The sequence below is a fragment of the Lactuca sativa genome, chromosome 3 (assembly GCF_002870075.4).
Source record: "Lactuca sativa cultivar Salinas chromosome 3, Lsat_Salinas_v11, whole genome shotgun sequence".
NCBI lineage: Eukaryota > Viridiplantae > Streptophyta > Magnoliopsida > Asterales > Asteraceae > Lactuca > Lactuca sativa.
Genome location: NC_056625.2, coordinates 60732753 through 60741266, shown reverse-complemented (window position 1 = coordinate 60741266; position 8514 = coordinate 60732753). Strand labels below are relative to the sequence as shown.

General features: G+C 35.8%; 1 non-coding gene across 9 annotated transcripts; it reads right to left on the bottom strand.

The window, feature by feature from the left end:
- Positions 1-743: 743 nt before the first annotated feature.
- LOC111877099 (uncharacterized) lies at positions 744-4231 on the bottom strand. 9 transcript variants are annotated; one of them, XR_002845286.3, is made up of 11 exons: positions 3923-4230; positions 3510-3685; positions 3319-3421; positions 3115-3227; positions 2067-2155; positions 1907-1993; positions 1705-1804; positions 1504-1620; positions 1281-1355; positions 1028-1170; positions 744-951 (listed from the first exon to the last, which is right to left on the bottom strand). It is a non-coding gene; the product is annotated as an uncharacterized LOC111877099 (transcript). The 9 variants fall into 9 exon arrangements; XR_008230854.1 differs by having other exon boundaries at positions 1931-1993; XR_008230852.1 differs by having other exon boundaries at positions 1705-1993.
- Between the last annotated feature and the right edge of the window lie 4283 nt (positions 4232-8514).

Genomic DNA, 8514 nt, shown 5'->3' with positions numbered 1-8514 from the left:
ATGAACATAATCGATTTTCGTATATTTCTATCAATTTAATTTGGATACTCCGCATCTTATACCTTTTGGTGTATCCAAAGATAAATTCCCTTTTGTATCACAGTTGTGTTTGCATACGGAAAGCAACATGAATATGAATAATTGAGATAATCTTAGTGTGGCCATTTTGGATTATACCAATTGTACTATACCATACTAGTAGGTATTCCATATTATTTAATAATTTTCCAAACAATTTTAACAAAATGTTCCTGTGTCACTAAAGAAAGTTGCACTACTACAAAAAAAGAGCAATACCGACGGCGAAAACCGTCGGTAATCCGTCGCTAATAGGCTTTACCGACGGAATTCCAACAGACCAAAATCCGTCGGTGTATTCTTGTCGCTAATTTTTTGTAACAGATTTCCAATGGCTACACCAAATTTTTAGCAACGGAATTTTCCGTCAGTAAATAGTAACCGATCACCGACAGAAATAGTTTTGCAATGGATTACCGACAGAATGTTTTTATAACAGATTACCGACAGAATAACTTACTAACAGATTACCAACGTAATCTCAGAATAGCTTACTAACGGATTAGCGACGGATTTTTGTGACAGATTAGCGACGGATTTTTGTGACAGATTATCAAAAAACAATTATAAATTCATGAAACATTAAAATAATTACATATTCAACAAAGAAAAAATACAAAAATATACATAAAAATATATTTAAAATCAACAAATATAAAAATAAATAATTTTCAATATTCAACATCCATTAAGCCATCAAAAATAATAATTACATAAAAATACATTCTTTTATATTAATTGGGCAAAAATGTAATAGAAAAACACAACACTCAGAAATGCCAAACATAAACTTTTTTAAACATAAATAATATAAGCTTCAGTTCCTCTGCCAAAATTAGATGACACAAAACAAGCCAATCTTTTTCCAAACGCCTGTAGAAAATTTAAAATTGATATCCTATTTATATTAAAAGTAACACATCACTGTATAAATTGGTTAAAAACTTACTGTTAGACTTTCGATACTAATCCCTTGTGGCCATGGAGGTTCGCCTGCAGTGACTCCAGGGCATGAGGCAAAGCCTCATGTCTGCAGCGGGGGATTAGTCGGTGCGCGAAAGCTGGCCCGGAAACCCTCGTTAGGGAAGTTCCCTTTCCAAAAAAAAGCTGGTTAGTGAATCAAGATAGGAAGTTTAAAGCTGTGTTTAAAAGATTAATTTTTTGGTAAATTGTAACAAGCACTTATTGAGAGTGAATCTTACTTGTAAAATCAAATTGTTTGCAAGAAGATAATCTTGCATTTCTCGATCCAATACGAATCTTAAGGTTGGAGGCACCTATAAACAAGGTAATGGCGAACAAAGTTTTTATAATTCCAATGGAATGAATCATTCCATTCCTTCCCCAATTCCATCATAACAAACAAACACCACCTATGATAAAAGGCAAGAGAAAAAACCAGTACACGATACAAAATTTTCAAACCTTAAGCAATAGCTTTCCGGTTCCTAACACAAATCCGGCATCAGTGTTTCCAATTCCGGTAGCAAACTGGCCAAATGCTCCAGCAGTACACGTGTGGGAATCGGTACCAAGTAAGACCTGAATACAAACCATGAACAAAGTTAACTAATATAACATGTCTAATTACTTATATAAAATTGAATTTAATTAATTTGTGTGTACCCCTCCAGGCCTACAATGACCTTGTAACGTGGCACACACCTTTGTAATCAGTATTACAGTAGCATTGAGACATTGAGAGATTGATGAGGATGCTAAATTTCTAATTATTATAAGAACATGGATTATCATTAAACAGTAAAGTATGTTGACAATATTGGTAGTGAGAGTAAAGTAAGTTGCTATTTATGGACATTTTCTCTACCATGAGCAAGAAAGTCTAAAACACCTAATTATGGACATTTGCACCTCCAAGATCTTCAAAGGATACTTCTTTACCAGTAGTATCAGCCTGGAAATTAGTAATATTAGATAAATATATAAAAACCAAACATAAATATAACAAATATCCAAGCTAAACTTACCTTCACAAGTGGTGGGCCTGCTAAGACAATTTTATCAACAACATAACCGGGGAAGAACACCAAACAGCCACCAGGGACAACTTTGCATCCTATACAACAAACAATCACAACATCAATAAAGAAAATACCTCTTGAATAAATATTTGTGGCATATCTACTAATTCATGCTAATTATCCATTAATTAAATGGGATCATTTATTTGTTATTAAAAGCGATGCAGTTTCTTTGTTTTTTATTTCCATTAAAAAACCGTTTATATGCAACTCTTTTTATTAATCAATCATCATAATAATCATAATACTAATAATAATGATAATAATAACAATGCTATAACAACATGAAGGACTTGCTTTTAATAACAGGGAGGACCAGAAAGTTACAAGGACCTTAAATGAGGACCAAAAATGTAATTTACTGTTTGATACATTATGGTAAAAGTAATAAATACTAATACATTATCTTAAATTGATCCGTTTCCAAAAAAAATCTTAAATTGAAGGTTCAAAATCAAAAAGCCTCACCTGTGTAAAGTTAATAACTAATAAGTATTAATATTTTAATTGTTCCATGGTATATTTATGTTTACAAGAAAATAGACTTCTAGTTTTTTCGTTTACTAGGTAATTGACACTTTTGTAGGGCATCAAATATTTTCAGAATGACATTTTTCATGTTTACAATTTTAGAATATGAATTTATCTAGTTCCCGTTCCGGTTATGGAATTGCAAATACCAGAACGGACTCAATTCCATAGGCTGATTTACACCAAGTTTAGAGAGTGTGTAGAAATAGGAATAAAGTTCAAAAAGTGAGCCATAGTAGTAGTATTCCCTATAAAAAATAGTTAAGCCTGAGACACTCGAAGCTAGCCTGAAGCCTAAGTCCATGTCACTATTTTAAGTTGAAAATATTACTAGTGAATCTGTGAATGTGATATTTATCCAGTTGTAAAGATAGTAAAGCAAGCATGGATAAGTGGTAATTTGAGTATTCTAATATATTTTCATATTTACAATTCTGTATTTTACTTACGTCAAGGTTCATACCTGTAATGGAGTAAGTAACGGTGGAAGAAACTTCTTTGTTGGTCCACTTCCAAATGTTGAAGGCAAAGTCAAAATCTGTGCAATAAATGTTCCGGATCCTATTATAATTCTTGCTACAAGAAACAAAATGGAATTTCTCATCAATTAAAACTTAACATTACAATAAAATAAACCAAGAGGGATTCTTTAAGTAACAAGTCATACCTAACCATTGTGCCCATTCTAAAATTATATTAGAGAATAGAAATGCCTAGTGGAGGATTTCTTTTCCTTTTTCATCATACAAAACATCTTCATACGTTTGTACCTAAAACACAAAGATTAGATACCCATAATAATATCATAGTCTATATTGTGATGTAAAGGAAATTGGGAAAATGGAATCATGAAAGCACCTTTAACCGGTTAGGCTTGTTGTCATCCTTATTCCCAAGTAAAGGTTCATGTAGTTCATCCAAATCTGCACCTATTAAATGCTCATGTTTTCTTTACCGCCGACATCTCCATGATGGAGTCTTCTCCCTATCGCTCGTGATGTCATTAGTCCTAGAATGTTTAATTTTTCATACGCCTGTTCATATTTAATCAAGAAACCACGTTTTGAAGTTCAAATTTGATATGCTCAGAAGCTATGCAGAGCTAGATTCATAATCTTTGAGTTCTGAAGTCAAACCACATCCCCCAATTCAAATTCGATGCGGACTATGAGGAATTACCGGTAATTATACTTTAGTTGAAGATCTAGAGCAACTCATACGATTACGAACTATAGTAAACATGACCTAAATATTCAGGTAATGAAACAAACCTGTAATTGATGAATGTCAGTAAGATTGACTGTTGTCGGAGGTAGATGTCGGTGAAACGGAAGCAATAGTCGGCGGCAGACGGTGGCTTTGGTGCAACGGAACGTCGAATAGGAGGCGGACATGAGGAATCACTTAGTCGAGTGATGGCGGAGTCAAGCGACGGAGTCAGGGTTCTCGGTTCCGGTGAAGGTGAAACACAACCTCCGGCGATGGCGGCTAGGGTTATGTCGTTTTTCAAATGATGGTGGTGACGTGAGGTCGTCGTGAAGGGGATCCCTGCTTTGAACCAGCTTAGGTTAAGCCGATATACACCCCCCTTAAACAACCTTCTATTTGTATATTTACCAAAATGCCCCACAGTTTATAAATATTAAGTGTTTATTTTACCAACGAAATAGCGGCTGAATTAAGAATTTGTTGTTTTCCGTCGGTAAACCGTCGGTATTTTGTAACAGATTACCAACGGAGTTTATACTGTTGCCAAACCGTCGCAATACCGTCACTAATATCCTAACTATTCGTCTGTCAGAAATCCGTCGGTATTCCGTTGCTATTCCCAACGAATTTTTCCGTCGCTGAAATTCTGTCGGTAATGCCTAATTTTCTAGTAGTGTTGGTTTTTAGCAAACATAAAATTTAAGATAGATAATCTTAGTGTGGTGATCATATGAGAATAAAAACAATTGGACAATGCTCTACTTACATTTATCAAACAGGAAATTTTTTATTGTAATCGTCTTTTACTTTCGGATGTAACATGTTATCATTAACGTAGTTGCCTGTAATCAGGTTATTAATTCTATCAAATAACAACCAAATTATATGTCATTCTCTATTTTGGGGAACATGTAGGTCATTGGAGTTTGACACAGTTTCATCTCTTCAACGAGAAGTTCAAGAACTTGAGGCTTCATTCAAAACAAAATCTCTTGTAAATAGGCCTCTAGATAAGTAGAAAATGAAGATGATGAAATTGTTAAAGGGAATTTAAGTACATCAAAATCAACAGAGCATATCTACAACCAGATGATACAAGAGATCAAGAATCTAACATTTACGGTTTATTCAATGATAAAATCTCCTTGATATTGTAGTTGTGTTGCTAAACAAAATCTACCGTTAATGTGAATATTCGTGTTATGTTACATTCTGTTTAAGGGAATCCTTTCTAGGCTTGGCCTATGGAAAAGTTAGTTGGAGACCGCTAATATACTATATGAATTCACATTTGTTGGTGTTAATCAGAATTAGGTCAAAGCCACATGTTTTATTTAGGGGTATTTTAGTCTTATTTGTTTAGTGTTTTTGCTTTGGTATTGCATAGTTTTAGGGGTCAAATAAATAATGTTTTGTTACTGAATAGGTGGTAGTAATGGTCCTAGTTTTTTGGTATCTTTTTAGCATTTAAACTCTTGTAATCGTTGGTAGTCTGCAATGGAAAAACACAGAAAGTTAGTCCCAGACACCACTGTTTTGTTTATCATCTTTTGACAGCAATTGTGTGTTGTGTTTTGGCGCCCATCTGTGCAGGCTTAGTTCTAACACAATTAACTAGAATTGTTTAAATGTTATTGGTTCTATTCTTTTATTGGCTTATTGTTGCAATTAATTTCTGCAACATTAGTGACATGTTAGCGATGGATCTCACACAAATACTAATAATTGATTTCTAAAGCCAACCTAACCGATTAGCTAAGGTTATAAGGCCATGGTTAATCCATCAAAAAGATTTAAAAATTACGCAGATTAGTGTAAGAATTACTCCCTTCGTTTCAAAATTATTGTCCACGTTTGACGTTTTAAGTCTCTTTTGTTCAACTTTGACCTTAAATAATTTAATTTTTGTTATATAATTTTTTATGCAAGATATATGAATAGATTGTTTTTTAAATGTATTTTCATTGTTATAAGTTTCATCAACAATTATATCATACAAATAAAGTTATTTATGGTCAAAGTTGACATGGAAAAACCTCAAAAGTCAAACATGGACAATAATTTTGGGATGGAGGGAGTATATAGTATCTAATTGACCAAAATTTCGTTGCTATAGGCTAGCAACGAACATTAGACCCTCTACATCGGGTCTTTCAAAAACAAATTGCAATGCCACTAAGCTAGTTTTTAATGCCATTTGGATTTCTTCTTTCTATATCTGCAAGACTTGCAAGTCTTGTAAGTGATTTTATATTATTATTTTAATATAACAATCATATTTAAATACTATAACCAATCAAATATTGTTATGTTAAATAGGCCCACAAATTTCTCTTTCCTAACACTAATGACTTATATTGAGTTGACATTTTTTTGCAAGATCTTAAACATGCACCGATGTGGTTGCTCATACACTCAAGGTAGTAGATACCTATAAATACTATAGAGACAGACTACAATACAACGAAACTAATAAACACTTTTGGAAATAGTTTTTTTTGTCACCCTCAAAAAGTCATTTTTCATACGGAACATTTTCCTAAATTTTAAAACAGCTTATGACTTATAAAGATGCAAAGACTATAAGGCTGAGGTGTAACATCCCAAAATTCAAGGCCAAAAATTTTATTTTTAAATAAATTGTAACATAAAACCATCGTAATAAAAACTTTCATAATGATATTTCATGTCACAACCAATGTGTCGATAATCCAAAACATGTCCCCATAAAAACCATTTGTCAAAAGGAAAATAAATCAGAGTACATTCCCAGGAAGCTCCATGCGGAAAACATGTGTGTGTGTGTGATGCGTTGCTACACCGCCGGCTCCTTCCCCTTGGACGAAGAGGTACCTGAAACCAAAACTGAAACTGTAAGCACGAAGCTTAGTGAATTCCCCCATCATACCCATAGCACATAATCATCGGTATCTTTCAACCGGTAACCAGGAGCTAACCTCCCCTTCGGTATCTTTCAACCGGTAACTGGGAGCTACCTTCCCCTTCAGTATCTTACAACCGGTAACCGAGAGCTACCCTCCCCTTCGGTATCTTTCAACCCGTAACCGAGAACTATCCTTCCCTTCGGTATCTTTCAACCGGTAACTGGGAGCTACTCTCCCCTTTGGTATCTTTCAACCGGTATCTGGGAACTAACCTCCCCTTCGGTATCTTTCAACCGGTATCTGGGGACTATTTCACCCCTATCCCTATTACATATTACAGGTCATAACATATTGGTTTCACAATAACATACACAAGCATACTGAGTCACATAATGACATATCATAATCATACTACTATACATGCATGGGTTTTATCCACCCCTTCGGTATTTTTCAACCGGTAACCAGGGCTAGCGTGCCCTACTACTACTAAACACATTCTCAACACAGATATAACAACTAGACAATTATCACAAAGATAACCATCTCAACCATAATCACATACTGGTGGGCCGACATTGGTGCCTTAGACCCACCCTTACTGGAAGGTAACTCACCTCGTAAGGCTGACTGCTAAAAAGCTGATTGACAGATGTCTGACTACTGCTCCGGTGATCCTATGGCTATAATTCCCATAAAACACTTAGTCAGACACTGATAACTGTTCTTAGGATAAAATGACTATTCTACCCCTTACCAAGTCAAAGTCAAAGTCAAAGTCAAAGTCAAAGTCAACTTCTAGTTGACCTGACTCACCGAGTTAGGCCTCCAACTCGTCGAGTCCCTACCCTTCATCTGTCCTTCTTCACGCTTCTACTCGTCGAGTTTAGCAATGACTCGATGAGTTCTCCTTCTAATACAACCTTGAATAAACCTTCATCCGACTCGTCGAGTTGCATGAACAACTCGTCGACTTCATACTTGTCCTACAAACAAGTCCTGACCTTGACTCGCCGATTTGTATGAACAACTTGTCGAGTTCATATTCAATAGTTGGGAGATTGCCTTGGACTTGCCGATTCTGCTCATGCACTCGTCGAGTCCTATGAACTCCAGGTCTATGGCTAAGTCCAATGCTTTGGGTCACTTCCCCGGACCCTTCTAAGGCCATTCTAACACTCACATGGTTCATTTGAACCCTAACAGAAAAGGGAAGTCAAGCCTCAGACTCACTGTGTCCCAAGAACAACTCTCCGAGTCGAGGTTGTCCAAGTCTTATTTCTCGATTTCTGATGTACAACACTTGACCAAATGATAGATCTAGGCTCCTAAGATCGATCTAGCACGTAAAGTTATGAACTTTACGTGTATGCATGGGATCTAATACAAGAAGGAGCAAGGTGTCGACTTTATACCTTCCAAGAACTGTAGATGATGCACAAGTTCGACTCATCTGGCCAACCTCTTGATTCCTCAAGCTTCTCCTTCCTTCTTGCCACCACAAACCACCAAGAATCACCAAAAGGCCTTAGATCTTCACCAAGAACGATTAGGGTTTGATGCGAGGGGGTTCTGAGAGCATAAGGGATGAGGGGGGCTGAATAAGACATTTAAATAGGGTGCAAACCCTTGGATTAGGGTTTTTTCCAACCAGAGTCTACTCGTCGAGACATGCCGCCGACTCGACAAGTTCGCCACCTAACCCCCGGGTCTAAGTCGCTACTACTCGACGAGTTGTCCATCAACTCGCCGAGTCTTAGTCCAAATCG